This window comes from Podarcis filfolensis, assembly GCF_964270895.1.
Source record: "Podarcis filfolensis genome assembly, chromosome: 2".
NCBI classification, from domain to species: domain Eukaryota; kingdom Metazoa; phylum Chordata; class Lepidosauria; order Squamata; family Lacertidae; genus Podarcis; species Podarcis filfolensis.
In genome coordinates, this window is record NC_139605.1 from 72,788,372 (window position 1) to 72,811,797 (window position 23,426).

The following is a 23,426-nucleotide window of genomic DNA, read 5'->3' on the forward strand; positions in this document are numbered from 1 at the left end:
AAGGGCCTTCTGGTGGTTCCCTCACTGTGAGATGTGAGGTTGCAGGGAACCAGGAAGAGGGCCTTTTCGGTAGTGGCGCCCACCCTGTGGAACGCCCTCCCATCAGATGTCAAGGAAATAAACAACTACCTGACTTTTAGAAGACATCTGAAGGCAGCCCTGTTTAGGGAAGCTTTTAATGTTTGATATATTTATCGTCTTTTTAATATTCTATTGGTAGCCACCCAGAGTTGGTGGAGAAACCCAGCCAGATGAGCAGGGTATAAATAATATATTACTACTAATACTACTACTACTACTACTACTACTACTACTACTATATTATAATTATTATTTATTTTTCAACAGAAAAACTCAAGGCAACAAAATATTAATAGGTCAAGGCAAGTCAACGGAAGGGGCCTCACTTGGCTGGCCACTGATGGAATGCCAGGTTGGCCAATAAACATGGGCGCAGATTCCTAGGGGCTGAGAAAGTTCCCCTCCCCCATGTATTTTTTTTAACGTATATTTTTGACGTCAGGACGCCGTGCAACGTCGCACCAGGCCCCCTCAATTAGCTGGATAAGTTAGTGCTTCTGTTGAAGGAGTCTGAGGGGGGAGGGCAAAGTAACAGTTGGGCTTGCCTACACACACACACAAACACACACACACACATTGCTTTGTTTCCTCAGTGTGATTTGCTGACAGCTCAGCACTTGCTGTTCCACCTCTTCACCTATTGGTACGCTGTATTGCTTACTTAAATGTTTAAGTCTGTTAAATGAACTGTTAATGGTTGATTATTGATTTTTTAGTTTTGTGCTGCCGTGATATTTATATGTCTTACTTTGTATTACTGTGTTTGGACTTTGATTTTTTTATGCGAACCACTTTGAGCACAGATTTACTTGGGGGAAATGTCATGCGCGTGCACACGCACGCTGCTGTCACATTACAGTACATGCTTCCACTGCCTGCCTGAGTGGGCTGAAGATGAAAATGAGTCTTACACACAAATATTTTGACATGGCAGAGCATAATGAAAAATAACCTACAAACTCCCTTGCTGAATTAGACAGCAGTCCACATAGTCCAGCACCAACCAGGTGACAGAAGGGACATAGCTCAACGGTAGAGCATCTGTCTAGCATACAGAAGGTCTCTGGTTTAATCCCTGGCTTCTGCAGATAGGGCTGGGAGAGACGCCTGCCTGAAACTCTGAAGATCTTCAAGTAAATGAAAGACAAAGATATGGAAATATTGGATGTGTTTTTAATTGTTTTTGCTTTTCTTTTTGTTTTGCTGTATTGTTTTTTGTTTTCTTTTCTATGTATTGTAATGTATTGATTTGTTTTGTTTAACTTTTCATTTTTTCTTTCTTCTTCTTTCTGTAATCTTTAAACTTTTAATAAATATTATTTTTAAAAAAGAAAAGAAAGAAACTCTGAAGATCTTCTGCCATTTGGTGTAGACAATGTTGATCTATATGGACCAATGGTCTGATCCAGTATAAAACAGCTTCCTATGCTCAGATGCCCCTGTAAAAACAAAGCATGACTTCTGATCAAAAACAAAGCATGACTGTGAAGGTTACCAGCCCCTGTTCTTTCTCTTCTGGCATTAGGGATTTAGAAGTTTACTGCCTCTATTTATGAAAGTTCATTTTTGTTATCATGGCTAACAACTCTTGGCAGACATGGCAACCCTAATTGTTCACTGCGACTGCTAGCATGTGAACCAGTCACACTTGTCACTCACTATGCCCAGTGTGCATGGCAAACTGCTTCAACACAACTGCAAAAAGGCTCTTCCCAACATCAAACAGCTTGCAGCGGAGTAATGGAAAGCACTTAGATGTGCAGGGTAGCCACTTCACCAAAAGGGAAATGTACTGATAAAAATGTTCATAAAAATAGCATACAAAAACACATCATATTAAGAAAAAGCCTTGCAAAAAGGCATAATTGCATAAAATATACATATCAAGAGAAATGTGCACAAAAATGCTGACTTTTTTATAAAAAAAATTCCAGGTATTGCAGAAGTGTAGCAAATTGAACTTATGATTTACAAAATATGAAAGGGAGAAAAACTGAAATCGCCAGATTTGCTCAGCCCTACCCCCAGGAGTCATTAATGTCTGAAATTTGCTAGACTGTGAAACAGGCCAAAAAGAACTAGCAGCAGCGAAATGCATTAGCCACTTTGTGACTTTGCATTTACCATCTTCAGAGTTCTGATCTGTCGTGAACTTGATCAAATAGATTTTAAAAGCTTGTGTAAATTGTGAGGTGAAAGCATGAGACTCGCCGACAGAGGAGGAATATGACCGTACTGACCGCAGCCTCGAAAACTAGTCGGAATGATAAGTAGGGCAAAACTCTGTTGCTCGAAAGTGGGTCTTGCTGCCTTAGACTTGATGTTGTTATGCACGCTGGGTTGGTAAAGCAACCCTCGGAGTGACTCATGTGAGCAAGCCAGAAGCTTTAATTACAAATACCAAATGCTCAGCCTGCCCTTTGCATAGAGGGTGTTTGTTTTAATGTCAGCTGATTGCTGACAGTGCCAGCTTGCAGGGAGCCTGTCTTCCTCTGCCTCCCACTCTCACACAGTCACGCACCCTCCAGTGGATCAGTGGTGGAGTGCAGCATTTGTTCCATGCCAGCTGATTTATTAGCCTTGCCTCAGAAAGAAAAGGACAAGAGGAGGAAGCGGGGGACGGGAATGGATTCTCTCTTGCCTGAAATGAGATTACCTGAGGTGAGGGCAAGCTTTCTGTAATAGCCGAAACAACAGCACCCCGTTCTAATTTTAGTTTTGTGCATCTGACCCAGCTGTACAGATCCAGGTTCTGCACTCCTATAGAATCATAAAATCTTAGAGTTGGAAGGGACCCAAGGGTCATCTAGTCCAACCCTCTCCAAAGCAGAAGCGTCTATGACAGACGGCCATCCAACCTCTGCTTAAAACCCTCCAAGGAAGGAGTCTATCACCTCCTGTGAGAGTCTATTCCACTGTCAAACAGTTCTTACTGTCAGAAAGTTCTTCCTGATGTTTAGTCGGAATCTCCTTTCTTGCAACTTGAAGCCATTGGTTTGGGTCCTACCCTCCAGAACAGTAGAAAACGAACATGCTCCATCCTCCATGTGACAGCCCTTAAGATATCTGAAAATGGCTATCATATCTCCTCTCAGTCTCCTCTTTTCCAGGCTAAACATACCCAGCTCCTCAAGCTCTTCTAAGGCTTAATTTCCAGACCTTTGATCATCTTGGTTGCCCTCCTCTATACATGTTCCAGCTTGTCAACATCCTTCTTAAAATGTGGTGCCCAGAAATGGACACAGTATTCCAAGTGTGGTCTGACTAAGGCAGAATAGAGTGGGACTATTACTTCCCTTGATGTGGACACTATGCTTCTGTTGATGCAGGCGAGAACAGTGTTAGCTTTTTTTTTGCTGCTGCATCACACTGTTGATTCTTGTTAAGCTTGTGGTCCACCAAGACCCCTAGATCCTTTTCACATATACTGCTAGTAAGCCAGGTGTCCCTCATCCTATATTTGTGCATTTGTCCCTATTGAAATTCATTTTGTTAGCTTGTGTCCAGTTCTCCAATCTGTTAAGGTCATTTTGAATTCTGATTCTGTTTTCTGTGGCATTAGCTACCCCTCCCGGTTTGGTGTCATCTGCAAATTTGAGGAGCATCTCCTCAATTCCTTCATCCAAGTCCTTGCAGAAGCTTATCCAAAACAGAGAAATTAAGTATGCTCCTTAAGCCTTTTCCAGTGCAAACATCATAAATGCAATACAAGCTTGTGCATTCTTTCTCATTCTCTCCAGACGCAACCCCCCAAAATTATTAATATACAACATTGTATATATTGCAGCAGTGTAGTTCTTTTTGTTGCAGTACTACACATTGCTTACTGGGAAGGGTAAGGCGGCAGGAAGGTTGGTGCAGTGCAAACACGCTAGTGGAGCCAATCTGGTACTGCTGCTGGTGTGTTTGCAAGTGCCAAGTGCCAAACTGTATATTAGCAATTGACATAGATCAGGATATATACAGGGGCGCTATAGGAAAAAAAGAAGTAGCAATGCTCAACTGTATGCGCTAATTTGTTAAAATATATGTTCATTAAAAAATACCTCATTGACTAGCATTAAAACTGGCTGGCCTCTTCCCCCCCCCTTTTTTTAAGGGCACGGGGAAGGGGAGGCATTTCCTTGGTTGTGATAGTTTGTATCTAGCTGGACGCAAGGGTAGACTTTGGCCTTCAAATTTCAGTGGTGCCTTGTGTAAGGCCAAAATTCACCACCCAGGCCTCTCACCTTCTGTTATGTTTGTGCACGATATCATAGTTGTAATGCCCTGTGGGCACCCCTCTCAGCCCGGCACCCGGTGCAGCCACACTGCCCTAAATCCAACTCTGCTAGATGCAGCTGTTTTAATCAAGGATTAGGAAATGTTTTAGGTGTGGTACAGAGCATAGTTACACTACAAACACATATCAGTCAAGGTTCCCCCAAATACCCCTGGAAGCAAACTGGTGAGGGAGTGGCAGATTCTCTGTTAGTCATCTCCTTAGCCGCCTCACTTAATTGCAGGGTTTTCTGGAAGAAGAGAACCACAATCCAACGTGGAGATATGCTACCTAAGCCTAATTTGTAAAAATACCCTTATTGGTCTCATGCCTGTCTCACTTGATCTATTGTCCCTACGTTGTGATCTGGTTTAACCTCAATACTGGGTGTTCCCTTCGTCATTGTCCTTGGGCTAGATGAAATTGTCTGAAACAGAACTGGGAAAGTGTTTTACCCGATATGTATACATGAGTTTTAATTCAAAACACATAAATACAACAAGATTTTGGACAGCACAGCAAAGACAATATTGAGTAATCCTGATCAAGTTGAACATTGTGTGTTCTCTTTACTGATTCTCTCTGTTGTTTTGTCAGTTCTTACAGTGCTTGTTTCTCCCTCTTAAAGACTCATGTCCCAGAGTTATGTGATTTATATGAGCATCTCAGACACAGCCAACCCAATATGTTTTCGCTCCTGAGGCAGAAAATCCAAATGGCATCCCCATCCCCCATGGTGTGCACCTGGTCCTCCCCAAAATTAACGATGCACACAGAATATCCATATGTTGTCACTGCAGTGACAAAGTGTATTGTTAAAGTCATTTGCTTATCTTGCATTCCCTCTCCATCATCTTAACCCACAAAGATCAGCTTCATTTTCATTCCAAATCATTATGTTTTACAGAAGAAAATGTAAGGGCATCTTCTTAAATGTGCAGTGCAATCATAAGCATACTTACTTAAAATTAAGTCCCAGTGAGTTTGATAGAATTTACTCCCTAGAAAAAATGATTACTAAGATTGCAGTCATAGGCTCTGTAGACAGCACCAGCTTAAAATACAGCTAATTTGTTCTTTTTTTCTCAATTTGGATTGAAGCTGGTTTGGCAAGAAACACATCAAAACATGGTATTTAATAAGAAACAGGATAGATACAGGATAGATATCAATTGTAGCTAATGTGTGCACACCACTTTCCCAGTCAGTGATGGAAGCGAACTGGATGCAGAGTAAACAGGAGTATGCAGCCTTCATTTTTGTGCTTTTAAAATCATTCCTCCTACATCCTGACCCACATAGTGGTAATCTTCTTTTTCATCGTCCCAGTCCTTACTTAGGAGATCATCTAATATTCCAAGCTTCTTTCTGTGTCTAATGCTGTTTCAGAACTTCCTGGTTGTGTCTGGGGAATTACACTCCAAAAGGGCGTTGCTTCCCCTATAGCTGCAGCCTTGGATTCAAGCAGAAATCAAGCATCTCTCTCTGGGTTCCAGCTCCTAGCTTCTAACTCACATCACTCAACTCTCCACTCTCAACTCTGCCTTTGTCCTTCTAACCACCCACGAGTTGAGGGAGGGCCCCCCGCTCATTTGCCATCTTGCACTGAACCCTTTCCTTTGTTCCTGTTAATGCCCCAACACCCAGGAAGCTTGCCTGGCTATTCCAAGAATGAGAAGGGAGCCCAGGCAGTCAGTCAAACCATCCCACTTAACAAACTCATAACCCTAGGTAATTGGAATGCTTGCCCATGCTTTTCTATTTTGTTTGCTTTAGGATGATGATGATTAATAATAATAATAATAATAATAATAATAATAATAATACATCAATATACGGTACTTAGTTCCTAAAAGAGTTGCATCAATAAAAGACAATCCCCTGCCCTGAGGAGTTTACAATCAGCAGTAGCATTTATATAAATAGCCGTGCCTGCATTTCTTTGGGGCTTCCATCTGGGGTAGCAACAGAAGTATAACCACCTATCCAGTTTCCCTACTCTTCTTCTCCCTTGCAAACATTCTCCATGCCCTTCTGCTATCATAGCCTGGCTTAGCATTTAGTCTTCTGATGGCATAAAGGGCAGATTCTCCTTCAGATTTTCAGACATTGTAGCTTGATAGAATGCCAAAGAGTTGATTTTAAACTGTCTTGCATTTAGAACAATCATTAAATGTGTATTTTGAATATAGGAGACAGTGCACAAATGTTCCCTATTCTGTTTTTGATTACACTGGGGGTGGAGAGGGGTGGGACGTTTGCTGTCCTCTTCAGGAAAGAAGGGAGAGTTGTTAAATAAAGGCCTCTGTGAGTAAGCTCTGGTGGCCCTGTAGCTTGCTCTTCTTTAGCAGACGGGGAAGGCAGCCACTTTGCCAGCAGATGCCCATGAGCGGAAACACTGGAGCACAAAATTAACACCCTGGCTCATCAGGAAATGTTAATGCGGGTAAGATGAGGGAATTGCTTCATATTATAGGCAAACAAGCTGTGCAAAGCGGATAAGCAGAAGAGGAACTTGGTTTGAAGGCTGGGCAGTCTTTCCCAGAGATCTCTCCTCCTCCCACCCTTCAGCCTGATGGATAAGGCTGGAAAGGAAATAAAAAGCATCTGACCCTGCCATTAAAAAACAGAGGGGGGAAAATCCTATGCAAAGCAGCATCGCAAGCTGAGAGCAGCACTTGCTATTTCTGTAGAAGCTAGCTGCTTAAAGGTAAGAAAGCAGAAGCAATCTGGAAGCAGCTTCGCTGCTTTCCAAACATACCTATTCCAGGGGTGGAAAAGCAGTTTTGCAAGTTTACCCAGAAGATGGATGTAAAGGACACCAATTGGCTGCCCTCCAATGTCTTCCCACCAATTCCTGGAACAGTGTGTCTCACTACTTCTTCTTTTAAACGGTTTCCTTTCTTTTAATGAGCAAGGCAACAATGGATACATGTCTATGGGGTGCTTAGGCATATATATTTTAATCAATCAACCTTCCTGAAGCATAGAGTGAGTGGGAAAACAAAGCCAGTGTTTGATTTGCTGTAGGCGTTTCCATCACTTCACTTGCAAAGCCTGGCTTATTCTGCAGCTAGGATGTATGCTGGGAGCTCCCCTGCCGTTCCCTACTGAATCTACCTTCACCCTTGAAGTATACAGCTGCATACACACAGTTTGCAGCATAAAAAGGTAGTTTTTCTCAGTCTGGAACCATTCGCGCTCATCCTCCACATGCGGCTTTCAATCTAGATTCTAGATCGTGCCGCCCACAAAAATGGGTGTGGTTGCTTGATACACATTTGAAAACCTTACCCTTCATTAGGTTATCCATGCCTTTTTCTCCCTGCATATACCTCTAGTAAACAAAGAAGGAAGTGGTGATTTTGATCTTGTTATGACCCACAGTATCATTGGGCAGGTGTCGATGCCCCCCTCCCAATTGTTTGGAACACCTACATCTGTTTTCAAATTGGCCCACCGTGCAATAATTCAGACTCAATCTGCAATGAGCTTTTATTTTTGAAACGCAAACAGTTTCACAGGAAGCACTTATCAGGGGCATAAAAAGGAGATACAATAGATCTAAACTGTGTGTGTACTATGTAGAGAAAGCAAGTACACAGTTCCCATTGAGTCTAGAATAAAATGTGTGTACACAGCCTCCATTATGTCCACTGTTATCCCTTCATGGTGCCAGCTTTCTTTGAGATGCATGAAGTAACTTACTCCTGCTAATTTCCAGCACACTCTTTATAACATCACGCTTATCAAAGTTCTTGTTTTTACCTGCCTACTTGCCAGCAGAAATGTGTGAATATTTATAAGTATTGTAGAAGTTACAGTGAAATTCGCTCCTAAGGAAAACTTTTTCAAAAAGCTATGGAGAAATTGTTTTTGAAATGTGGGGCTTTGATAAGGGGGCGGGGAGAGAGAGATCTTTGTCTCTCTACATTAATTCTTCCTTCTTTTTTCTGTAAAAGTCTTCATGAGCACTACTTTATTAAAATGGATTCCAAATACATGAGGAAACATTTTTTCGGTTTAAGGCCGATTAATGTACATTTTACCTTTGTCTAGTAGGCTGGCTTCCAAACACACCCACACACCCACACCCACCTCTATCTTCCATCCAGGCAAGCTAGAGTTATTATCAGAGTTCAAGAACAATTTCCAGTCCATAAAAACTCTCAAGGGATGTGTGAAGCAAGGCCAGTGAGGGATGTGACCTGAGGAGAAGGGGGGAAAAGGGTGTAGCTTTGGGAGATGTCCCAAGAGCTACATAGAGATGCTGGGAGGGCCACATTCGGCCCTTAGATTTACTGTACAGTGGTACCTCGGGTTAAGTACTTAATTCGTTCTGGAGGTCCGTTCTTAACCTGAAACTGTTCTTAACCTGAGGTACCACTTTAGCTAATGGGGCCTTCTGCTGGTGCTGCACTGCCGGAGCACGATTTCTGTTCTCATCCTGAAGCAAAGTTCTTAACCCGAGGTAATATTTCTGGGTTAGCAGAGTCTGTAACCTGAATCGTATGTAACCTGAAGCATATGTAACCCGAGGTACCACTGTATTTATTTTTCCCAATCTGAAGTTTCCAACTCCTGAAATAAACAAATAAATAAGCATGCCAAACTCTTATAAGAGTAACCTAGCTAAATAAATAACCTGTTGAGAACAAGGACGAATCATAGCCACAGAATCATAGACTTGTAGAGTTGGAAGGGAGCCTGAGGATCATTCTAGTCCAACCTCCTGCAATGCAGGAATATGCAGCTGTCCCATACGGGGATCAAACTTGCAACACTGGCATTATCAACACCAACTGAGACAGGCATAGTCTAAAATAGGAGTGGGCAAAGTGTGACCCAAGACATGTGGGTGGCAAGGAGGGTAGCAGAAAGAGGAAGATGGGGGGAAAGGGGGATGATGGATGTGGCAGAATGAGGAAGAAAAAGGACTGCCCCACCTAATGTCTGTACTGTTCCATGACAGATACTCCCAAAGGAATGTGTCCCTGGATAGGAAAAAAAGGTTGTCTAAAAGGTACCCACTATGTGCAAACACTCAGTCAATAGTAGTGCTGATAGTAGATTGCGTATGTAGAACAGGTTTCACTGACAATCAGCATTTATGACTTGGTTGCTGGTAAAATTGTATGAAACCCATCCAGAGTTAAGCACTTTTAAATCCTATTAAATGGGATCTCTTTCACCAAAATGAGTGGGGTTTAAAATTGCTTGAGGATGTCTGGACCTTATCTATGGTGTTCTTCCAGCAATGTGAGCTCAATCCTACCTGAAAACAGAGTCTGGAAGTGTCTGGTATATCCAGGGACTAAAGGATGGCAAGGATGGAACCTTTATTTTTTTATTTTTTAAAAAACCCATTATGTCTCTAAACAGCATTTTAGGCATTAACAAAAGAAAATTAAGTGGCCCCAGCATGGCCTGAGCTGTTTGCCACACAATGGTGTAAAACAAGCACGAAGGCCTGGATTTATTTCTAAATCAAAGTAACGTGAGGGCAGCCTTCATCCAGGCAGGCTAACACCCGCAAATGTTTGCCCTTTAAAATAAATAAATAAATAAATAAATATTTAAATAAATATGCACTCATTATTCGAACTCATCTCCCTCCATAATAGCCTCTTTAAAACCTAAACGTAATCTTCTAATGAACTAATTTCCACTACAAACACAGGCTTCTCTTTTATCTGCTAGCTTCTCCAGAACGTCAGGCGCATGTTCCTTTTCCCAGGGCGCCTGCCCCCTCCTTTCAGGCTCCCCTCCTAACCACTTACACTTCCTAACAGATTACTGGGAGCCTAGTTGACTGGGGGAAAAAACCAGACCCTGATCTAACGCAGTACATGTAAAGATGTCTGAGGCAGAGGCAACCCCTGCTGCCGTTACCCCGATGGCTTTGGCATTTTGAAAAGGCTATTGGGAGAGCCGGCGTCGTTTCTCCATTATTATTATAGTTAGCCCCTGCAGGACAAAAGCATTGTTTGCTGGGAATAGAGCAGGAAGCTGCCTTGTGCTGAGGAGGCTTATTGATCCATCTGGTCCAGTACTGTCTGTCTGATTGGCAGCATCTCGCCAACGATTCTCCAAAGTGCTTCTTCCCCTGTCTTGCGAACCAACATGCTTGTTTACCTAGAGTGCCTGGGAATTGAACCTGGGGCAACATTCCTCAGGTGAAAATAAGGACACCCTATTCTACATCAGTGTGCCCACCTCCTTCTGTGCCCCCTGTATATGCGCAAGGCCGACGGAATTAAGGAAAAGGGCGGGACTGGCTGAACCAATGGCTTCTAGAGGACTATGTAACAATACCGTCCTGGCAACTGCCTTGGTTAAATGTGGGAGCCTTAGATGATACATGGTAAAACTGTGAGGTTTCCATCAGTCCACCCTGGGCATCAGAGGAAGCACCCACGCAGGATGTTTACAAGGTGGCACTTCCATGCCACCAACCTAGTCTCTATGGTCAGAGCTATGGCCGCCAAAGGACCCCTGTGCACTTGTGCGAGCCAGGCCCCCTTAGGTCGCTCCTGCCGCCACCATCGCCATAGTCGGATGCGTTGAGCGGTACTGGCCAGTGGAGCTGAAGAGCACAGCTCCATCAGCTGGTACCCCTCCCCGCAGGACCTGCTGTACCACTGTGAGAGGCTGGGCTTCCTTCTTCTGCTCCCACCCTTCCCCGCTTACAGAATTCGGGACTCTGCATGACATAGTGAGAAGCTGCGGTGGCTTAAGGGTTTTTGTGACGACCCCAGCATTTCCCCGGCAATTGGCGACTATGACACGTCCATGTCTCAGTGCTATGGTACAATGGTTGCAATATGATGTGTGCATAGAAATGTTGCAAACTTGTAGGTCTTCTCTTTGCTCTCCTACAAGGAATGGGACACTGCACAGGCAGGATGTGTTTGCCTTCAGAAAAGGGACCGTCTTGGCTGTGAGTCCTGGCCTTGCAGGCCTTTTTCCACCTAGAAGGACAGGGCCCTGACTGACTCCAGCTATAAAAGCTGGGAGAGGTTTTTTTTGGGGGGGGTTGCTGTTTCTGTTTGTTTTTGCTGTTATTTTGTATCTTTACTTTTAGATATTATTATGATGTATGCGGAGATTGTTCAATCTGGTTATGTACTGTTTGTTGTGTTTTGTTTATGACTACTTATGTTACGTTTGTAATTTTGTAAGTATTTTCATGTTGTAAGCTGCCTTACGCATGGTTTTGACTATGGAAAGGTGGCCTACAAATAAAAAGAATGAACAAACAGTGTGCCTCTCAGTGTGTGGAGCCCAGTTGTGCCCAGTGAACATAGGCTCAGTGCTTTTTTCTGGGGGTACACGGGGTACACATGCGCCTAAACATGTTGTGAATCTTTGTATTTTCGTCTATTTACTGTATTTATTTTTCCCAATTTGAACTATAAAATGGTGATTTTCTTGAGTCAAAATAGGAGTACCCCTAAACATTTTCTTAGAAAAAAAAAGAAGCACTGCATAGGCTTATACCAGACCGGCAGCCATTCCAGTCCAATATTAGGATGAGTTAACACCAGTACCCCTACTGAAATCCTCCACATTTTGTTGATACCTCCCCCCCACCAAGAAAAAGCATTCCTTCTTTGACGTTGCTTTGAAAAAGTACAGGAACCCTGTGCTTCCTTGCATCTGGCTACTTTAAGCAAAACACCAACGAAAAAGAGCAAAGAGCTCTCTGTAAACCTACTGCCAGGAGCCACACGCCTTCTCAGTTGCTATAGCAACCTGTCTGACTGGCCAGATCCCAGAAATAGGGCAGCTATGAAAGACAGAAGTAACAGCTCTGGGTTCTTACCACCCTGATGGGCATGTGCTCTTTTGGCACTTGATAACTTTTTTCTTTGCACTATCCGTTAATTGTGCAATAACTAGGCATTTCTTTATTGTGTACCTGTCCTCTCTCTCCCTGCTTCCTGTGTTCCTTTGGTGTGGATACCACATTTCCTGAGTGCTCAGGGCACAATATTTGGATGGGGCCAAGCTGCTGCTTGATACCTGATGATGGAAAGTCATATCTGTGAATTTATTTATTTACTAAATTATTCTAGACCACTTTTCAGGGTAAAGTACCTTCACAGGTATATTACTGGCCTTAAGTCATTATTTCTAAGTGCCCATTTCAACTTTAGGTCAGGACCATGCCCCAAACGATCCAGAACAATGAGAATCCTGCAAAGAAGAATTACACGAACAATGCAGACAAATTTGAAGTCCCATCAATGAAACACGGTCAGCTTCATAGCTGTGTACAGTCGAGGGCGAACAGATAGTCCTTTGACTTCCTTAGGGTTTCATGGAGTATAAAATTGCCTGGGACTATAGGGAATGAAAGCTCTTGATTGCACCATATGGCCTCTTGCTGGCCCCTGCAATATTCCTATTCTCTTTGTTCATCTGCAAGATATTAACATAACATCCCTTCGACACACCATTAAATGGAGTCACACACACAGCAGAATGTAATTTTATGGCCAGATCCTGCTCTTAGGAGCGATGACGACCAAACTAGCTAATCAAATCAGCGCAAATTTGCAAACACCATCTCAGCAGCTGTGACTGTAAATATCAGCGGCAGAATGTGAATAATCCTGTCCGCAGGATGACTTGAGTAATGGGTTCCCAATGGGCGTTCCAGCCATCAGTTTGCTGCCTGGCAACCCAAGGGGGACTCTGATTTTGATGAGCCTGAAACAGCAGATGCCGTTATCATGATGTAGCAGCTATAGCTGGCTTCCCAGAAAAAATAAACTTATTTAGACAAATGGAAGGGGAGATGGAATGCATTGCGTCCTGCCTTTTGTGACTGTTGATGTGTGCTTCTTTAGTGGGCCTACATGTGTGGGAAGTCTGTCTGTTTGTCTCTCTCTCTCTCTTTCTCTCTAGCGTTCCCTTTGGCATTTTCAGAGCAGCTGCAGCAGACTGCAGTTTTGGGTAATCTTTCAAACAGCAAACCATCTGCATCTTTTGAACAGTGGGGGCTGGGGAGGCATAGATTTGCAAGCAACATATATGTTCCAGAGTTTTGGTACAATTCTGTATTTATGCCAGTTTCTGCAGGTGTAAACTAAAGCTTCCAGCAGCCCAGAGGTTATGGACATATCCAGGGACGGCTCAGTCCATTTTGCTGCCTACGGAGAAAGACACGATGGTGCCCCCTCTCAATTCACAACAGATCCTGTTGGGTGAGATTTACCTCATAAGCTGCACCATTGGAGGCCCAGCAGAAGGACTTCTGCTTGCACAAAAGGACGCCCCCCCTTCTCCTTCCCACAAAATTGACTCAGTGGGGGCAACAGAACCCACCCACCCCCAGAACAGCACATGCACATTTCCAAGTACAATTCAAAGTGTTGATGCTGACCTATAAAGCCCTAAATGGCTTAGGCCCTGTATACTTGATGGAGTGTCTCCACCATGATCATTCAGCCCAGGCACTGAGTTCTAGCTCAGAGAGACTTCCGGCAGTTCCCTTACAGCAAGAACTGAAGTTGCAGGGAACCAGGCAGAGGGCCTTCTCAGTAGTGGCACCCACCCTGTGGAACGTCCTCCTATCCCATGTCAAGGAGATAAATAACTTTACAACTTGTAGAAGACATCTGAAGGCAGCCCTGTAGAGGGATTTTTTTAAGGTTTGAGATGTTTTATTATGCTTTTATATTTGTTGGAAGCTGCCCAGAGTGGCTGGGGAGACCCTGTCAGATGGGTGAGGTACAAATAATAATTTTTATAACTATTAATGGGTGGGTGGATTTTTCTGTTTGGCAAGCTAAAATGCTTGCACAGACGAAATGTTAGCCATAGTGTAATGCTAATTCCACCCATAGTGGTACCTGGGTTTTTTCCTAGGTAAGTGGGTGTAATGGTTATAGGGGTTGCTCGTGCGTAAGTTGCCGCCACTCCTGGCTAGGTTCCCTGGTTAAACCTTTTCTGTCTGGACAGCCCTTCACTTCGTGGCTGTTTCAGTCGCTAGCAGAATCCGTCAGTGGGCGTTTCTTTAACCTCTTCCAGCATAGAAGTTCTTTGACGCCAAGTCTCCGCCTACTCTCCCTGCGCGAAAGTCTTCTGCACAGGGTGGGTGTGGGCAGCGGAGGACCCGTGCTCTCCCCGCTGGACTCCGGCGAGGAGTCCTGGAGCCCCCTCGCCGATTCCCCCATCTGCCCCCATTTATCCCTGGTGTTACGCTGATTTCCTTCCCCAGCCGATGAGCCGCCTCTCTCCCTTCTGGGCCCTTCTCCAGCATCGCTTGGGAGCCTTGCCTCCGCCTCTGGCTCCGATGGCAGTTCCCTGACAGTGGGATATCCTGTTGCAGCCTAATTCACATGGGCTGCAACTCTAGAAAGGCCATTTTACATTTCTTGAACTTATTTAGGTTAACCATGGATGTTGATGGGCTTCACCTTCTATGCGTTTGTCTAAGCCAGTGTAGCAGATGATATATGTATATTCATCAGATTGGTGAGCAGATGTTTCTGTTTTGCTTTTGGTACATTTCACAAAGCTGTTTGCCCGGAGATAACAGGGGATAAGTAAAATGGAAACTAGTTGAGGGTGAGGCAGTTCTGAGCAGTCTTGACAACTGATACCAAAGGGATCAGAATGTGGGGACAGTTGGGGCAGTTAGGCCCAACTGTAGTGATTGTAGTAATTTAGAGACATGTCCTTAAAAGAAACACTGGGATGGGTGTTTTAGAGATTATCCCTGGAAGACAGTGTGCGGAAGTGACGCCTGACTGGCTGAAAGAGGTCCAGCAGAAACTTCTTGTTATAGCCGCTAATTAATTAAAGACACTATGTTAAGCCTTGTCTCAAGATATAGAACCCAAACATATTACATTTATCCTTTGCGTTGTGGCGATGACTCCCCTAAGTATATTTTTTACTGTGGAATTGTGCCTAACAGTTGTTCACACCATTGGGTGATATTTCTGTTCTCGAACTTTTTTTAAAAAAACCCCTGAATATTTTGCTGTTTATTTTATCAAACAACAACACACTTCTATGGCTATTTAGAGGACTCTGTTCATAATGAATCCTTGCAACTCCTTTGTTCAACTTGTCGTTCATTTTTTAAAGAAGGCTCAGTGAGAATTCCTGTGTCTGCTCCCAGAGGTGAAACATTAAACGGGTAAATATAAACAAGGTAAAACTTAAAACACGTTCCCATCCTCCTACAAAGGGTCATGGGAAGTTCCTGTTAACATCCCATAATGCTGCATGGGAAGCTGACAAGTACATGATAAATGACATATATATTTTCACACACTGAAGATTAACAACCCCTTTTCTCCCAGGACATCAGGCTAACGTGGGGGAGAGATCTCCTCCAAATTTCCCAGCTCCTGAAGCCAAGGGGAGGAGAGGAGGCATATCAATTACACATGTGGGTAATGTGGGCATGCTTATTTGCTGGGCGAGTCACTGTCATTGAGCAGAGATGTAGCCTTGGTTACATCCTGTTCGGATTAATGTAACACACTCTAATTGGGGCTTTCTTTGAAACGTACTCAGAAACTTCCAACTGGCTTAAAGAGCTGCAGCCAGACTGTTGACCAGGGCTGGATATAAGGATCATATTGTTGGCAGGGTAGCTAAATTGCAGTTAGAAGGCCAAACAATGTGCAGTTTTGATGCTTTTCTTGAAATTAAAACAATGTCCAAATACTTGTTAAAATATTCAGAAGCTTTTACTTGCAGAATCTATAGCTAAAGAAGAATATATGCAAAGTATATATGCAAAGTATATAGAATATATGCAAAGTATATAGAATATATGCACAGGTTCATCAGTTACCCACACTCTTAGCAATCCCGCTCCTGATTAGTATTCTAATAAGTATAACAAATCCAGGGGATCTCCTCACCCCTTGTTACTAGTTTGGGAGTCTTCTTTGCCTAGAAGAACTCTCCCCTCCTGGCTAGAAGGAGACCGGGGGCGTCTGTATTCCCACAGCTTCTGCCTCTCCTGGCTCAGACTCAGCCCTCCAGCCAACTCCTGCCTGTATACCTTCCCCACACAGTCAACCTGCTCTTCCTATCTAAGCTGTGAGGCTCTTTCCTCATGCTTTAGATAGTCTCCTCAGTGTGGATGTTCCACTCAAATCAGAACCCGTTCTCCCACAGTCAAATCCTATCCTAATCCCTATCTCCCACCTCAAATCAAGCCCTATCTAACTCTCTCCCTCAGAAACTGCCCCTTTTATTCTCCCTCCCAAAGTGCTGCTCCACCCCACTATGGCTTGCTGTCTTGGGAGCCAATCAGAGAGAGGCTCCATCACTCAGTGGAATTTCTGAGGGACTGCATCACTGGACTCTGGTCTGGCCCTTCTGTACATCACAACTCCCTTGCTAGAACAGCTTGCTGGCTACCAGTCTGTTTCCAGGCACAATTAAAGTGCTGGTTATTCTCTATAAAGCCCTACATGGCTTAAATCTGGAAGACCACATTCCCTCATACAAACCTGCCCTGGTTTTGAGATATTCAGGGGAAGCTCTTCACTCAGTCCCTGCACCCACACAAGCACCCTTGGTGGGAACATGGGAGATAGTGTATGCTTCAGCAGAAGGAGGTCTGCTCACCACAACATGACTTTCCCCTCTCTTCCACTGTTCTTCCTCTAAATTGTTTCCCCTCAACCCTCCAGAATAGATTTGGGGACACATGGGGAGGAGAGGGAAAGTCCTGTTACATGAGTGGACCTTGATCTGTGAAGTTGGACCTTGGGCAGAAGTTTACCTGAAACCCACCATTGGTGTTTTTTTTATATATATAAAAAAACTTGAAGTATAGGTGGCAAAGCTAGGTGGCTATTAAAGAGGGTTTCATTGTGCATTCATCTCTGTGTGGTTCCTCACTTGAAACATAAACGATATTCACCAGTCTGCAGTGGAGGGAAATAGGGAAGGCAGGGTCTCAATCACTCTTGCTAAGAAACCAGCCCCATCATAACAAAGTACAGGATACATAGGCATTTTGGATAAAAACCTAGTACTGGAAACATAGTGTGTGCACAGTAAACAGGAGTGTGAACACAGCCTTAGGCTGCTTTTGGGTTAGATGTTGAGCCATGGCTCTTCCACAGTTTGGGAGCTGGCAAGTAGGCAGGCCTTGAGGGTTCATCAAAAGTCAGACTGAGATCTTGGCTCAAACATCTGAAGATGATAATATGAGAAAGAATCACCGAGAAGACGAGAGACTGGGACGCAGCATCAAAATTCAAACTGGTATCTCTTGATCCAAATGTCTGCAAATCTTAAGGAAACATTGGATCCAAAGTACTGGTGCAGAGATAACAGAATAACCCCTTCTGATCTGCTGCCTCGTACCTTTTAACTAATCAACAGAGATCAGGATTTTTACAGAGCAGGGTGTAACTCTGAAAGTGGAACAAGATCACCTCTCAATAATTGATTCAAATACTGCAGCAGCTGATGCATACCTAGAAGTCACCACCTCTACCACAAAAAATATCAAGTCAAACACTTTCCTCCCTGGCCAGCAATGATTACCCTACCACTGATGAACCACCCAGAAGGGAGAACTTTAATGCTCTTTAATCTCAGTCAAATGCCTACCACCTCATCAAAAAGGACAGGAATGAATCCCAAGTCATTAAACCCTGGGCATAGGCCATAAGTGGGTAGGTAAGACATCTCCAGGTGCTGTGAGGCCATGCGAGGGAGCCACTATGCCATAAATGTAAAATGTTGCCATGGGCCTGGAAGGAAGCAGCTTCCTTTAGTTTGATGCTAAAGTATGCAGTCATCTAGACTTCATAAACTGGTCATTGGTGGGTTAATCCATTGACCATGGAAATTGTTTACAGAACAGTACACAGAATCAGATAAATAACAACTGGTAGCCTTGAACCTCCCCCCCCCCCCCCCGCCGAGTGAGACTATGGGGGCAAGCTCTGTACAGCTAACTGTACAGAAGGAGGAGGAGAAGCAACAGATTTAACCAAGATTTCAGAGAATGGGAGGCACATTTCAGCATAATCTGTCTTCCAGGCATGTGACAAAGTGATCCCCATTTTAGGTCATGCTGGATGTAGTAAATAAGAGCATCCCAATCTCATTTCAAGCAATGACAAGGACATTTCAAGTGAACTTTTACATCAGTGCTATGAATGGAGCCTGCGAAATGCATAAAGAAAACCCGGGAAAACGGGCTTGCTTTGGAAATGGGCATGCTTTGGATGAAAGAGACTGACAGTTAAACCCTACGCAGCCACAGTGCTCATTTTAGAACCTCATATGCTTAGCAGCCAGATCCAAGTGCATAGCTCTCTTTCTTGCATGACAGCAAGTCGCTTTTTATGGCTAGAACCTGGATGGTGATCAGCATCCCAAAGCCCATTCGCCTCCACCTCTCAGGTGCCATGGGTGGTGTATTCAGAGTACATGTAAGAATATGCAAGCATGGATATACCAACATGTGAGGCTATACATAGATAGGATAATAAAACCAGGATCATCTTGGGAAGCTGATAACAAAAAAACTCTATTCTGTTTCTGTGCACTCTTGCTGCTCACATTGAATAATTCGATGCTACTTAACATCCACATGAAACCATTGGGGGAGGTCATAAAGGGATTTGGAGCAAGTTGTCATCAGCTCTATTTCTTTTACTTCTGAGTCAAGTGAGGCCATACAGGTCCTATAATGATGCCTATATGCTGGACAAGGACCAATAAACTGAAGCTGAAAATGGAGGCCTTGTGGGTGAGTGTTCCCAGATCCAGGAATTAGATGAGTTGTCTGTTCCAGAGGGACGCGGGTGGCGCTGTGGGTAAAACCTCAGTGCCTAGGACTTGCCGATCGTATGGTCGGCGGTTCGAATCTCCGCGGCGGTGTGAGCTCCCGTCTTTTGGTCCCAGCTCCTGCCCACCTAGCAGTTCGAAAGCACGTCAAAGTGCAAGTAGATAAATAGGTACCGCTTTATAGTGGGAAGGTAAACGGCGTTTCCGTGTGCTGCGCTGGTGCTGGCTCGCCAGAGCAGCTTCGTCACGCTGGCCACGTGACCCGGAAGTGTCTGCGGACAGCGCTGGCCCCCGGCCTCTTAAGTGAGATGAGCGCACAACCCTAGAGTCGGATATGACTGGCCCGTACAGGCAGGGGTACCTTTACCTTTACTTTACTGTTCCAGACAGGTTGCACTCTGCTTGAAGTAACAGGTGTATAGTCTGGGGTACTCCTAGAGCCATCACTGTTACTGGATGTCTGAATGACCACAAAGGCTAGGAGTGTTGTTTACCATTTTTGGCTGGTATGCCATTTATTTCCAATCCAGAATCGGATTAACTTGGCTACAGTGGCCTGTGCGTTGCTAAACTCAAATGTGGATTTCTGTAACATGCTTTATGTTAGAAAAGTCACTTAAATAACACAGAAGGACTCCTGAGAGAAAAGTATTGATATCATTTTACTGGGGAAACTTAACGTAAAACTGTACAGTTGAAGGAGAAATAAACAGTGAGGCCTTGTACATAGCAGGACAACATTCAACAAAATATTCAGAGAGAAAACTCCCTCAGAACTAGAGCATGTGCCACCTCAGTAAACATTGTGCCATCCTGTGTGGTTGCCAAACTACACACCACTACCTGTCCCCCTCTTGGCTAGTAGATTTTAACACTAGAATTAATCCCTCATAGACAAACCGACTGATCCCTGCTGCTGTATGTCCAGCGCTCTATGCAGGGCTGCCTTTATGCTTGGGCAGAAGCTGCAACTAGTTCGCAATGCCGCAGCTGGACTGCTACATGCATGCAACACCTCTCCTGAAGGAGCTGCACTACTTGCTAATATGCTACCGAGCCCAGATAAAGGTTTTGTTATTGGCTTATACAGCTCTAAACAACATGAGAGGACGTCTTCTGTCATATGAATCTGCCTGCACTCTAAGATCTTCACAGGATAAGTTGTCCTGGCCTGGACCTGTCCATCTAGCAGTAACCAGAACGAAGACATTCCTTGAAGTGGCATTTGTGTTATGAAATAGTCTCCCTTCCCAAATATGGTGGGCACTTTGGATGTTAAGTTTCTTCCAGCAGTTAAAAACTTTATTTTTACACAAACATTTACTTGCCTTCTATATAGAATTAACTGTCCTCTGCTTAATGTTGTATTTTGTTTACTGTGTATTTATCTTGTTTGATGTGATGTGATTTTTATTTTATCCTTGTATACCACTTTGATTTTTATTTTGTTCTTGTACACCGAAAAGAAGTAAATAAATATTTTAAATAACTCCATTTATAATTACATTAGCGATACTGGCATAACCATACCCATATCTTCCATAATTATTCCAGCATCTCAGTGATGGCCCCCCGAGGACTATGGAGACATGATCTGAACCATTACTGCAGAATACATTAGTGGTTTTATGACCATATATGTGTCTGCACATGTAATGTCTGTCACCATTCACAAAGAAATACAACCTACATTGCTGTTCTGCACATAAAACACCTCTGTGTTCATTTCTAAAGCACACAGTCTCTTCTTTCTAGTTGCTTTAACCTACATAGGTTATATTCAGGCTGTTACCAAAATCAACTCACAATAATCACAAAAGCATTAAAAACAACAACATTGCACTCACTATAATATCAAACACAATAGCGAACAACAACAAATTCATCCAAACAATACCATTCAATGAAGCCAAAGTAACGCAAGGATACTTTCTAATCTCATGAACTCTTACTCCAGAACAACAAAAAATGGATTAGCTGCAGACTCCTCAAGTGTCCTGAATTAATTGGGACATCATGAATTGACAGAAGCTGCCCCGGCTTTTGTTCCCAATCCTGAATGTCCTGATTTTGCTGCCCTGTGCTGGTGGTGCCAGCAAGGGACCAGAAAATGGACATGGTGAGACTTGGCGTAGGCTGAGGCGGACTTCCGGCAGGCTGCAACAGTCTGTGCCACATTGGGAAACTTGGCGCAAGCCGGGGCAGCCTTCCACTAGGCCATGCCAGGCCATGCCATTTCTCCCAATGCAGTGCGGGCTAGGGCAGCCTTCTGGTAGGCCGCTCCAGGTGTTGCCGCTTTTTCCAATGCTCCCCGGAGGCTGGACAAAGGGAGGAGGTGAGGGAGGGAAGAGGTGAGCGGGCAGGCGAGGAAGGGACCAGTGGCAGGGAGGGGGTGAGTGACAGGGTCACTTTCTGAGAGTCCCAGGCCCTATAGATAGCAGCTGGTCAACTTTAAGGGGGATCTTCATGACTGTTGGCATAAATCCCAAGGGAGAGAGGAGCTTCCACTTCTACCCAGCAAGCTACTATCCCTCAATGGAAAACACAGACAACATTATCTCAGTGGGCCTCCCTCTTCGCGCTGAAGAGGTCACTGTCACCTCAACCTGAAGGTGACTTGTTTACCATGGTGAAATGGAGATGTCAGTCAAATGTCAGGAAAATGCTAATGAATGGGAACAGCTCATGTCAGGCTGAATGTACACTTTGCTCCTGAATACTGAAGCATGATGGCACACAAATGACTAAGCAGCCTTGATAAAGATTCAATAGGCCAATGTCAGCTCACTTTGATTAAACAGTCCTCTTGTATTGGTGTCAAGGCATTGAAAGGTGCATTGGGTTTTCTCTTCTTCCTGAGTCTAGCTCATGGGTAAGCAAACTAAGGCCCGGGGGCCAGATCCGGCCCAATTGCCTTCTCAATCCGACCCGTGGACAGTCCAGGAATCAGCGTGTTTTTACATGAGTAGAATGTGTGCTTTTATTTAAAATGCATCTCTGGGTTATTTGTGGGGCATAGGAATTCGTTCATATTTTTTTTTCAAAATATAGTCTGGCCTGCCACATGGTCTGAGGGACAGTGGACCGGCCCCCTGCTGAAAAAGTTTGCTGACCCCTGCTCTAGCTCCTCTTCAGCACTGAAGCTATGGAAACAACTTTAATGGCCAGCCTAATAAAACAGGCACTCAGTCAGAGGCCCCATATGCACAAGGACCAAAAATCACTAGTAGTACAGAAATAGCTAGGGTTGCCCTCTTGCAACCCAAAGATGCTACCTATATTTTACCATATTAAAGCAGCAAAAGAGGTTGCCATTTCTGCATCTTCTAGTCCATACTTCTGGTCTATGGCTGTGTACACACATCACCTTTGAAATGCACAGGGGTCATTTTTTCACAGTGCACTTTTGTACATAGTGGTTAGCAGCTGCACACACAATAACATCATCTAAAATGGCAGCTGCTGTTCATGTGGTCTGTATGGACAGGTGGGCATGTTTTCATTCTAGTGTGCAACAGTGTTCTCTACTCCCCTCTCCTAAATTAATATTTCTACATACCTTTTTTGTTTTTGTTTAATGCAGTCTTTCAAAAGAGAGGGACTGGAAACTGCTGTGTTTATATATACAGAGGATATATATTGGTATAAAGAGTTGGCAAGGTTAAGTTACTGTATTGCTTCCTATTCTGCCTATTTCATTAATAGACAAGTTCAACATGGGGGGGGGGGCAGTGGGACAGCCCTGCCCCATCAATAGATCTGCCCCACAGGAGGTGACATGGGAGAGAACTCTTTGCATACACCTGTAAGAAGCAAGAGCATTCTTGGCCCAAAATGGATTACAACCTTTCCATCAGAATGTGGTTTAGACTGGCAAATAGTGTGGGACAGGGATGACATGGGGATGATGTGTATACAGTACAGCACATTACCACACAGTGTGAGCATGCCCTACAGCAGATAGGGGAGAAGGGTCGGAGGTGCAAACAGTGGCAACATCTTGCACTGTATCAGTAAAGGTAGGTGATCTGTGGTGCCATATTGCAGCTCCAGAAGTAGCATCAGTGCTTTCCCCCACCTTCAATGATCTTCTGTATCGTTCCACAGAAGGTGCCAGGTTTAGTCTTCAGAAAAGGCTAGGTCAGGTACTGCCAGAAACCCTAAAGAGCCACTGCTAATCAATACACACAATACGCAAGATTAGCAGCCGAACTTCATATAATCAAAGTTGTTCTCAACTTCAGTACACCCACAAATCATGTCCCTACATACATGCAAAGGTGAGACAACAGTG

The 23,426-nt window shown here is 44.0% G+C and overlaps 1 long non-coding RNA gene across 1 annotated transcript; it reads left to right on the plus strand.

Annotated features, from left to right (window-relative positions):
• The first annotated feature begins 9,877 nt into the window (after positions 1 to 9,877).
• LOC310758212 lies at positions 9,878 to 13,139 on the plus strand. Its single transcript, XR_014545644.1, has 2 exons — positions 9,878 to 10,776; positions 12,502 to 13,139. It is a non-coding gene; the product is annotated as an uncharacterized lncRNA (long non-coding RNA).
• The last annotated feature ends 10,287 nt before the right edge of the window (positions 13,140 to 23,426 follow it).